This window comes from Psammomys obesus, unplaced genomic scaffold, assembly GCF_907164565.1.
Source record: "Psammomys obesus unplaced genomic scaffold, mPsaObe1.curated_primary_1811, whole genome shotgun sequence".
NCBI lineage: Eukaryota > Metazoa > Chordata > Mammalia > Rodentia > Muridae > Psammomys > Psammomys obesus.
The window spans coordinates 2859490-2871969 of record NW_026585689.1 but is presented as its reverse complement, the minus strand read 5'-3'; positions in this window follow the sequence as shown (position 1 = coordinate 2871969).

Sequence of the window (12480 nt, the reverse complement as noted above, 5' to 3'; positions counted from 1 at the left end):
GGAAGGAAGGAAGGAAGGAAGGAAGGAAGGAAGGAAGGAAGGAAGGACAAAAAGTTGTTTAAGAATTGAAAGTTTAGGTGGTTCCCCTTCCCCTGAGTTAAGAGAATAAAACATTTCAGCTGGCACAAAAACAACTGTATTACTATTAATCACGTACTTCAAACCCTGCACAAAAGCTGTTGAGCTAAGGGAGACCATGAGGGAGGTAGCTGGCTCTGAGAAACTTGCAACTGTGTCTTTGCTATTTTCCCATGTAGCTTCAGCTCAAGAAAACGAGCTGCAAGCTGTGTTCTCTTTGAAACACTCATGATGTCAATACCTGTTTACACAGCAGGTGTAACTTAACGTACCCTTCCTCCTCAGAAACAGAGCTTTGAATGTATTGGTCTGGGAAATGGCATGCCTTTGCTTTGAGCCTCGTGCTTTTGTGAACAACTCGACTAAGACTGCAAGACACACACTGAGAAATCCACAGTGGTTCTGAGAAGGAAAGCCTGTATGTGTGATACTTTACTTTCACAGTCAGAAACCACATAAGATAACATTCAAAAATAAAAATAAAATAAAATAAATAAAAATAAACAACCTCCATTTCACTACGATAGGTATTAGGTTGTTATGCTTTTTGACTTAGGCATTTTTATTCCATCAATAACCTTAATGTAAGAAATGATGTCTGCTTACAGAGGGGGAGTCTAGCCAAAGGGGCCTCCTAAACAAATTGGTTCAAATGTATTTGAAAGACTCTAACTAGCAGTGTTTTCAAAGCAAAGACTCATGACCAAACCTTTGGCAGAGTACAAGGAATCATAAGAAAGAAGGGGAGTTAGTCTGATGGGGAAAGGATAGGAGCTCCACAAGGACCAAATATATCTGGGCACAGGGTCTTTTCTGAGACTGACATTCAACCAAGGACCATGTATGGATATAACCTAGAACCTCAGCTCAGATGTAGCCTGTGGTAGCTCAGTAACTAATTGGTTTCCCATAGTGAGGGGAACAAGGACTATTTCTAACAGGAACTCAATGACTGGCTCTTTGGCCTCCCCACCCCCCCAAGGGAGGAGCAGTCCTGTTAGGCCACAGAGGAGAGCTTTGCAGCCAGTCCTGAAGATACCTGATAAAACAGGATCAGATGAATGGGGAGGAGGTCCCCCCTATCAGTGGACTTGGCAAGGGGCACGGAGGAGATGAGGGAGGGAGGGAGGGACTGGGAGGGAATGAGGGATCGGGACACGGCTGGGATACAGAGTTAATAAAATGTAACTGATAAGAAAAAAATAAAATTAAAAAAAAAATAAAACCACAGTGTTTTCATTTTAAAAAACCTTTTCTTCATCTGCTTTTCCTACCGCTTGCTGACACTTCACCTCCCCTCGGACAGAGCTATGACTTATATAGGGGAAGTAAGCTCTTAGAGAGCTGAAATCCACTTGCTCTGAGTGGAGGTACTGCTTGTTTGGCTTTAGCAGGTTGTGTCTGGCCACCATCTTTCAGGAGTCAGCCTAATGATTTGTGGGGAATAAGCAAGGTCGACAGTCTTCAAAGCCTCATCAACTGTCTCCTAGGCAGTTATTGAGTAAGTTTACTAGGGGACCACCCTACCCCATGCCCCAAAAAACCTATTTATTGGTGTCTTGATCTTCCAGAATGTCTGTAAAAAAAAAAAAAAATCTTTTTTTGATGATGGTTCACTTTGCTTTTTGAGTTCTGCTTTAGTGACCACATCTGGTTCCCCCTGCATGACAACATGGTGACAGCTGTCTTAAGCAATGCCCTTAGGACAGTGGGTATTTTATTATTAAGCAAAGTACCTGGATGGTCTTAACACCTGCCAATCCAGGCTCTGGACATTCTGAGCAAGACCTACCAGGAGATTAGTGTAAATATTTTCCACAGACTATTTCTAAATGACCAAGCTGGTTGATTTTCACCCAAATCACTATTTGAGGTAAGAAAACCTTTCTGCTTAAAAAAGTTTCTCCTCTTTAAGACCTCCTGAAGCTAGGTACTCCTCTGATTTCTATGCATTCTGTCCTGCAATCAGACAGTTCACCAATTAAACCCACAGTCAGATCTTCTTTCCTGCAGTCATCTATTAAAATTTGTAAAGAAATGAGCATGACTTGGGGAGGGTAATTCAATATCTTATGTTTGCACTGTATGAGAGAAAAATATGTAACTGTTCTCATCCTCCAAGGAGAGAACAAGATTCTTTAGGAACCAGTCCACAAAGTCTTTGGCATCTTCTTGAATACCATCTTTCCAAGTCCCTTTAAAAAAAAAAAAAAAAAACAACCTTAAAAGGAAAGCAGCCTGTATCCTACACCCAGCATCCTGCAACCTGAGTCCTCGGAGCTGTTTCTCATCCCCTTCCTTCCTCTGACTTCATGACCCGTGTCCCCCACAATAGCTTTTGCTACTTGCTCTTTTATTTCCAACATCTGGAAGGGAAATCCCTGGGGATCACCAACAGAATCTACACTGTCGGATTTCTCAAGTACCTTCAATCTAACTATGCATAACATTCAGAAGCAGTATTAAAATTTCAGCATTTTGAAATTCCTGTACTTATCAGTAAGTGGAAACTTAATCTGAACTGGACCAGCAGTTCTGAGTTTACACTGGCAACTACAACAGGGAGGAGCTGATGAAAAAAAGAAAGTCAAAAGCTGGGGTCAGGAGGGCTGGTGAGGGCTGATGATACAAGCAAGTTTATTAGTATCACAGGTCCATACATTTCCTCAAATGAAGAAGCATAAAGCACAGCCATAGAGTTCATCAGATAGAAAGTTTATGAGGATCTCAGAGCAGCAATTCTAGTTCCTTCTTAGTGAGGTGTATGCTGGGACAGTAAGCAACGCATTCCACCACTCAGTGTCTGTAACATCTGACCACAGGTATACTGTCAAGCTCCAAGTCCTGGCCTCAGGCAAACTTTGGCCCCCTCAAGCCTTGGCCAGTCCATCACTGGCCTTGCCACACATGACCCTGACAGAGAACAAAAGCCCAGCATTCCTTGTTCCATCCACAGGACCCTGAATGGCCTTTTGCCAACCTAGACTCCTACATGAAGCCATACATGTCAAGGGCAAGAGAAAAAAAAATAAATATCATTGAGAAGTTAAATATATGCATAGAAAGTTTGTTGAGCTACAGGGGGCACCTGTGTTGTTCAGAACTTTCTGGAAATATCTAAGGTTTATGGCCTGAGGCTCACTAGCTCCCTGCATTAGAATCTTGTAGAGGTAAACAAATCCCTACATCACTACCATGAAACAAACAAACAAACAACAAAAACCACAGCATCAAAGCTGTTCAAGACAGACTTGAAGAGACATCATTAACACACCCCTGTGCTGAGCCATGTATATCCTAAAATTTGGGAACTGCAGACCTTAGCTATGTTTTTTACTTATATCTCTCTTTATAGGCAACTTTGTCATCTTGCTAACTGTTCAAGTGTTTTTTTTAATTGTGATACATTCAGATGTGAATTTGCATAACTCTATTAAGCCTAACCAGAAAAGTTATAACTCACAGTTTAGTCCAAGAATGGTGATATAGTCCTAAGAAGATCGTCTAACAAAAATTAATTTAAAAATGATGAATGGTCTTTCCTTGCATTTTTGGAACAAATGTTAAGTTGTCAGGAATCTATGCTCTATCTAAAGTGAGGACATGGCCACTCCAAGGTATGGCTGAAGGAAAAGTTTTTTGTTTTTTGTTTTTTGTTTTTTTGTAGATAAGAGGGAAAATATCGCCAAAGGCATCTAGAAGAATTCAGAGCAAAGAGAGAGAGTAATAAACTAAATCTGGCTAGTAGTCTGAGTGGGCCATGAAAAGAGATTAGGGGAGTAAAAGAAAAATGGGGTAAGAAGAGAGAAAGTAGAGAGGAGAAGGGGAGAGAGAGAGAGAAAAAAAAAGAAGCAAAAGAAGAGAAAGGACCAAGAGAAGAGAGAAGGCCCACAGAAGGGACCAAGAGGGCATGGCCAAAAAGCTAAGGGAAGGGAAGCTCATGCACTGGAGAAGTTTAGAGTAGGGATGGGATGAGAAGAGCAGAGAGGAGCTACAGGAACTGAGTGAGCCTGAAGGCCAACAGACACTTTGGTACGCTAAAGGCACACAGTTAGCCATTTGTCCTGAGTGTGTTTTGGACCTGACATGTTTTCCCAGAGCTAGCAATGTAGCTCTGCTGTGGAGCACATGAGATCCTGGCTCAGTCTTCAGCACCACAAGAGTAAAGCAACACAAGGATTTCTTTACAACCATCTCCTTCTTCTGTCTACTCCAGGCACACCTCGCCACTGAATGTTCAGCAATTTTCCCAGTTCCTTTACCACCAGATCTCACACGGCAGCATTTCATTCTTTTATCCCATTGGAATTCAGCATTATAAAAATTCTAAAAAACTCATAGGTATGCCAGGCCAGAACTCATTCTTGGAATCCCAAGGAAAAGAAAGCAACAGAGCATGCACATTAAAAATAATTTTAATCCCTGCATATCTATAAATTTATTTATCACGGCTTTAGGATAATGTGTGTTCTAGGAGAAGTTAAAGAAGAGGCTAGTGTGTGGAAACATGATAGCTTCCCAGACTACTAGAGAGTTAGGCTTCATTTTGTAGATGGGTTAGAAATAATACATATGTATATGAATTTGCTTTTAATGATATCCACATGAGAGCTATAAGCAAATGCTGTTTTATATCTATAAGGAAAGTATAAGCATCTATGTTTATACTTTCCCTTCTTCCATAAAGAATATAATACTTTACAAATCTAATGTAATTTTAAAAATGAGAATAAGGTCCTAGAAAACTTTCCAACAGAAAACCCACAGGTGAGTTGTAGGGTCTCTTGCCATAATTACAATTATTTCCAAAATATAACCAATTGAAGTGTAAGCAGAAGGCAAATGATAAAGCCTACAAGTACAAGAAAATAAATATTCATCTATTTCTACAGGTAAGAGACACTACACTTTCTTTTAGAAAAAGAAACAAAAGAAAAAGCCCATGTCTCCAGGATATGTTCTATAATGCTGAAAGTGACCTTACTATGACAGATTGTCTTATTATTCTTATTTTATAGAGTACAGAAATTTCTTTCAGAAGAATTAAGTAAAGGAGCTAGGTAACAAAATGAGAATTCAGGTGACTCCACCATCTAAGCCCAGTCAGCCTTGCTTGAAAGCCCTTATTCTTTGTAGCATCCAGGATTGCCCTCAGAACCTGTTACTGATAGAATCTTCTTTCTAGAAGAAGGTCACAAATGTGACTTGATGGGACACATTTGATGCAGTGTGCCATGCTAGGTTTCTGGTGTGAGCTGTTCATGAAAAGATAGAATTGTATCAAGATAGATTGAGGGACTGGCAAGATGGTTCGGTGGGTAAAGACTTGCTACCAAGCCTGAGGACCTAAGTTCAGCTCCAGGAACCACACAATAGAGAAAAGAAACAACACCTACAAACTGTCCTTTGACCTCTACATGTTCACCATGGCAGGTGTGTACATACCCAATAATAATAATAATGAGAATAATAAATGTAAAAAGAGAAAATAGGTTGGTGTGTCTAAAGACTCTCACATGCTAGAGCCTGTGCTAGCTGCATCCCTGAGACTGATTGAGGAAACTGGGCTGCATACGCTACGCTACTTAGCTTCCAGGAGACTTTGAGACCAACATGGAAGTTTCAGGAAGCTCATCTACACTCTACCCGGTGCCTTGTTCTTCTCCAGGATGTGTTCGTTCTTATGTTCTCCACCTGCTTCCCGTATTTCACGAGCATTTAGTTTGTTCTTCCTGTACCTCTCTGCTCACCAGCTTAGCCTCCAGCGCCCACAAGCTACAGTTTCTCAATGAAATGTTCTCAGTTACTCCTCTGTGACTTGGTGTGTCTTTGCTGGTCTCATGTCAGTTAGTTAGGTTCATAGTCTTCACTCCAGTTCTTGACTTGGACTCCGTAATCATCTTTTGCTTTTGGCTCACCATCTCTCTTCCCCCTCGAGGGCCTCTCACTTCCATGGAAGGCTGAAATAATCCTACCTTCCACCCTGTGAAATCCCACTGCAGATATCACCCAATGTGCCCATGATGGTCCTACCATTGCTCCCTATTTGTCTCTTTCCCCCAGTGATTCCAAAAATAGATGCTTAAATAGTAATATATTTTGATGCTGTAGCCATGAAGATTTTAAAGTAACATTATTGAAGGAATAGAATTTCCATTCTAAAAACATTTCTTTGCTTCCAGATAGTAAACATCCTAAACTGGTATTGGTAATAATTATGCTACAGCTGTCACAGTGATTGTAATAATCCCTGCTGTTACGGAGTACTCAGGAGTACACATAAGGCTGGGCACTGTGCCATGTGCATATAAGGTCATTTGAACTACTGACCAAGAATCATGACATCTTGCCATCTAGTAAAATTAAGTTCTTGGAGGTTGAGAGTGAAGCTGCATGATAGGCCTTTTACTTAATATACCCAAAGCCGTGGGCTCAATCTCCAGTTCCCAAACACGACAAAAACAACAAACACTGGAAAAAGAAATTGTTTCAGCAACTAATGACAAATCCTGTGTAGTCTATGTACTCTAGTTCAGGAAGCTAAAAAAGTCCACTTCTAACACAAATTCACCAAACTGTCAATTTCCTAAAAGACATTTTCTCCCACAACCCTAACTGTTAATTTCTCAGAGTTTGTGTGAAGGTATTGAAATTTCACTCTAACCTGAAGGTTTTCATTCGGACGTCACATCTTAGTGACACTTTGCCAGCTCTGATGGGTCAGTACAAACCAGACAGGCTGAAACATCTGCCTGAGAATGGTTATTCCAATGATCAGAATTAAAAGGTTAATAGAAGGGGTGACTATGAGCAAAGTACAATAATCCATATACACGAGCATGTCACAATGGAGCCCATTACTTTGTATGCTAACTACAAATTACTCCAGAACATTCTGAAAAATAAAGACGCCCAGATAACTTACATATACACATCCTATGATTAATAAACAACAATTGTCAGTGACATGGAGTTTACACTTACAAACGTCAAAGAAAGAAAGGGCCTCTGTAGTCATGTCAACACTAATCCCTTTTGTGAAGTTTAAAAGCCCTGTAAGAGAGGTGCTGTGTTCAGGGTTATGACCTAACCTAGCTTCTTCCAAGGATGCCAGCATGAACAGCAAACATAATCTCTAGCAGACCCATAACTGCTAGCATGCCTGAGGAGTCACCTCAGCAACGTAAGGATGCTCTGCTGACTTGGGAAATTGATTTCCTAATGTGATCTTTATGCAGATCAGACATGGCTGCTCTTGACTTGACCATGATTCCACACAGTTCAGGGGTTCTGAGACAAAGGGCTTTCCATGTTTCTCAGACAAGTGCTTCATGATTAATAGGTTTCCTTGATATTGGGAAGCCCTAACCAGAATGCATCCAGCTCAGGAGAGATGTCTGTTGTCAAGTCTCTTGTGATCTTGGGAAAGGAGAGGTGAGAGGTCATGTCTGAGCACTTCTGAATGCACCAAATGCAAAAGACCACAGATTGCAGTAACAGCAGCTTTTTACACAGAGCTATCTCTTCTATCAAACCTGTTTACTATTCCAAACATCTGTCTCCTAAAATTCATAGCAGATAAAATAAAATCCAGATGTGCCTTAATTCGGTCAGTCTGCTTCTTTAAAGTGTTTTACTTTCCACAAAATAATCCTGGGTCCATTAATGAGTAAAAAGAGTGAAGAGGGAACATAGAAAATGCAGAATAAATGATGGGGTGGATTTGGCTATCCTTCTAGCTTTTAAGGCTGTGTTTTTCACTAGGTGTCAACTGGACATGACCTAGAATCAGCCTGGAGACAAGCCTCTAGGCATGCTGGTGAAGGATTATCCATTAATTGTATTAATGGAGGTGGAAAGAGCAACCTTAAATATGAGTAGCACTATTCCTGGGTCTGAGGTCCTGAACCGAGAAGAAAAGGGGAGAGGGGAATGAACATTCATCCCTCTGCACTTCTTGACTATAGATGTGATGTGAGCAGCTACTGCAACCTTGTGCTTCCATGACCCTCCGATTACAAGCCAAAATAAACCTTTCTTTTCTCAACTTGGTTTTGTCATGGCATCAAGGAAATTAACTGAGACAGTCTGAAAGTACAACTGTCTGATTAGAAGCTTATTTATATCATCCATCTATCACATGTCATCAATGTATTATCGATCATCTACCTATCTATCTATCTATCTATCTATCTATCTATCTATCTATCTATCTATCTATCTATCTATCTATCTATCTATCATCTATCTATCTATCGATCATCTATCTATCATCTATCTATCTATCTATCTATCTATCTATCTATCTATCTATCTATCTATCTACCTACCTACCTATCAGCTATCTGATGTTAGAATTTCTTTTTACATGTCTCTCAGCTGTCTGGTGACAGGAAATGGGCTTAAGAATCAGTCTTTTACCACTTAGCCCGGTATTTGTAAGATTATGGTGGTACCCGTTCCTGCCTGTTCATCCAAGCTACCCAGATGGTTAAAAATCAAATCAAATCTTTTTCCTGGAGTTGTTCTGAAGTAGAAAGTGTGTCCTAGAACATGCAGTCAGAATTAAGCAGCACAGCTTCAACAAATTTGGATACAACATGTGTGTTATAACAGCTTATATTTTAGGATGGATATTGTCTAGCAAAGCTGACATCTTTCATAGGTAAAATCCTGTCAAAGCCATGGATGTAATGTCAACAGTTGATGTTATAAATGAAAATTCTTTGTAAATTATAAGATTTTAAGCAAATATGGCATTTTATTGATGCCACCAGATATCTGACAATGCCCATGCCAGGGGTTCTGAAGGGTGGATCCTTGGCCTTTATCCTGACGATTCTGTGGCTAAATAATCTGTGATACCATAGAAGGTCATGTGTTTCCAGGAAGACACATGCATCTTATGAATATAGTAACAGTAATTGTGGTCACCATATAGACCAAGCAACCCAGCACAGTACTGTAGGTGGCAGAGAGTCAGGCACTGGTGAATATTAGCAACTGTGACACAGGATTAGAGCCAAATTGCCTGTTCCCATCTTTCTAGGCTTCCTATACCATGGGTACTAAGGAAGCAGATAATCAAAGGTCACTTCTGAATTTCAAGTACAGCTGAGACTCCCACACATATATCCGGGTTTAGTCTGGGGTGACAGTCAAAACTCTGACTCTTGTTTCATTAGTTTCATTCTGTGGCTGGCAACCATCCCAAACTGAAAATGTCATCCAAAATAACACAAATGAGCACGGGGATAAGTGAAAGCTAAGAAAAGTAGGAAAGCAAGCCCCAAACCTGGAGGAGCATCCTTTCCTCAGGGGAACACAGTTCAAGCTTGACAGGAAGCAGGCTCGTCAGCACGTCAGTCAGATTCGAGATGCTAAGGTCCATCATCTGCATTCTGCAGACAAACATGCCATCCCTTTGCTGACTGTGCTACATACACTTTTTATTCAAAGATCATTCACCTACATGATATCACATGCACCCAATGATAATGTAGTCGGCATAGGTTGAGCTGTCCCAGTTTGGGAAATAAAGCATCTGAAATGCGGAGAAGTTAATGGTATTGTCCAAGATTACACTCAGCCAGTAAGGGTCAAAGCTGGGACAGGAGCCCACAAATCCCAACTCTTCTCAAGGTCTTCCTTCCACTGTTCCCTTATTGAGCTGTGACTCACTCAAATTAGATGTGGGGTACATGCCAGTGATCCCAGTACCCTGGAGACCGAGGCACGATAATTACTGAGCACTCATAACATATATTCAAGGCCCATTGCCTGCCACTCTGCCACATTTATTTTTGTGTGTCAGATTACCCGCCCCCACTTGTCAGTGTTCACTCATTAGCTCACTCCTAATTTACTGGGTTTGCCCAGGGCTGCTAATGTAAAACCACCTGAAAATTTGCTCTGACTGCTGATTTATCTAGCCTGTGGATAGTCCCCCAGTATAACTAACCCAGTTTAAACTCTAGCTTTATTTGTGATCTCAGCTCAGACCCACACATTCAGGAAAACGATTTACCCACCTCCAATAGACTTCTGAGGGTCAAGTTGGACATGACAGCACATGCCTTTAACCCAAGCACTCAGGAACTGAAGCCAGAACATTGCCAGGAGTTCAAAGTCGTTTCAGGCTACAAAGTAAGTCCAAGGCCAGCCTGGGACTATAGAGTGAGACCTTGTCTCAAATATACATACACATATATGCATGGATGTCCACATACACTAACAACAAAAACAAATAAACCTCTGAAAGCCTTCATGAGGCAAGGTCTTCAAATTCTTATAGACCCATTTCCTTGCCCAACTTCAGTTCCTGAATCCTAATAATCAGGCCACTAGACCCCATATTTGCCTGGAAAAACTGGCCTCACTCCTGTCTTCTTCCCTCTAACATGACAGAGGGGAACTCTGATCTGGCTGAAGAGCCAATGTTCAAGGTGCAGCCCTTAGAGCCAGGGTGTCAACTTCCCAATCCTGCTATACAATATTAGGCATTGTTTAGCCTCTCTGTGTTTCAGGTTCCTCATATGTAAAAGGAGAATCACAAAAGTAGTGTTCATTCTATAATACACTACTAAGACTCTATGAGATAATCAATGAATGTAAAATGCCTAATACAGTTACTGGGAGAGAATTCAAGAATGTTGGGTTTTGTTAGTTATTCCTTAATGATCTGAAGATACCTTGCCTTCTCCAGAAGCTCCATGACTTGGCTTGTATTGCATCTTCTGATCCCAATGATGTATCTTAGACAGCACAGCGCTTCTGCTGCCTTATATCACAACTTCATTGTTCTGTTTGATTTTTTTTTTCACAAAGACACTATAAGTTGTCTCAGAGCACAGAGAGCCATATTTACCTACTGACTTAATGTCACTCCATCTCCCCCAAAATGGGGTGTGATCTTTCTACCATTTCCTGCCTTAGCTGGGTAGAATTGAATTATCTTGCCCAGCCATCCTTCCCACCTAGACTAGCTTATCGAGGAAGAGTCTAGATGGTGAGCCATGTTGACAAACATGATTTAAAATCGTGAAAATAGAGAAGTAGAAAAGCAGAAATCAACAGTTCTATCTTAACTCTTGTACTTGGTGGCTTATGCAGTTTGGATCTCAGAGGATAAATATTATGTTATTAAAAAAAAAAAAGATTTAGGAGACTGCATACAGGCAACTTTCCTGATTTTTCCTGGTTACTCTCAAACCAGACAAAGACACCTTTAGCTGGGGAGGTGGACTATGATTATGGCAATGCATTTTGATTAAAAAAAAAAAAAGTCTCTTAGATTCACGAGATGGGACTTTTGCTGGACCACACAGCCAGAGTTAATAACACACAGTGAGGTGATTTAAGACCACTGTCCTACTGTGTACTCAGACTATGCAGTTTAACCTGGCTTTAAGGGAACAATGTAACAACCAACCATACTTGCTTTGAATGGGATTTCCCATTCAACCAACGCTTATAACCTAAGCTAATACACAACTGTGAGCTTAACTACTTTCCCATGCCTCTGACCTTGAGCAATGCATGTGTGTTCTCATCATCATTTGCTGGAAACAGAGATAATGGGTTGAAAACAATCTCATAAAATGATATCCAGCACAAATGTTGAACAACAGTTGGATATTGCTTAATAAACAATGATGCTTGAGTACTGTTTTTTTTGTTTTGTTTTGTTTTTTTGGTCAGGATTAATTGGATCTAGTGACTTAATCCCTCATAAAACTCTGTTAAAGATTTCTGTAAAGTATCTCATTCCATCTCACATGGTGTTTTCTGTGCTGTTCAATAAAGACAGGGCAAAGCCCATCGTTAAAGACGGGCAGACACACAATCAGACAGACAGTCAGGGACAAGTTCATATGGTAGCCTTCAGGCAAGCACAGATTCAGACTCACCCAACAGACAGACAGAGAGGTCAAAAGACATAGTGAGAACAAAAATAGAGAATTCAAATTAGAGCATGCTCTGAGTTAAATAACGCTAAAGGAAAGTGCCTTGATTTTTTTTTTCTTAATGCTACATGGAGGTGGTGTTGCTGACTCAGACTTAAAACGTGTTAATCTATGCATAAGACAAGAAAAAGAAGGTTCTCAAGCATCAGCACAATGATGTCTACCAAAGGAAAACATCTGTTGGTCCTTCTCAGTGATGCCCTCGGTAGGCCTGACGTGTGGTTGCTATGGTTGCTGTAGTAAAAATAGGTCCCAGAGTCCTTGTGGTGATGGAACTTGTTAATCACACAATGTACATGCCTGTCAGGCATACATTAAGTACCCCATTGTCCTGCTATGTGAAGGCTAAGATGGTGGCAAGATCAGGGACGGCATTAAATACTAGGTTTGGCAATTGTAAGAGTAGAAGCTGTTAGTATTTAGGCAGCCTGCTTCT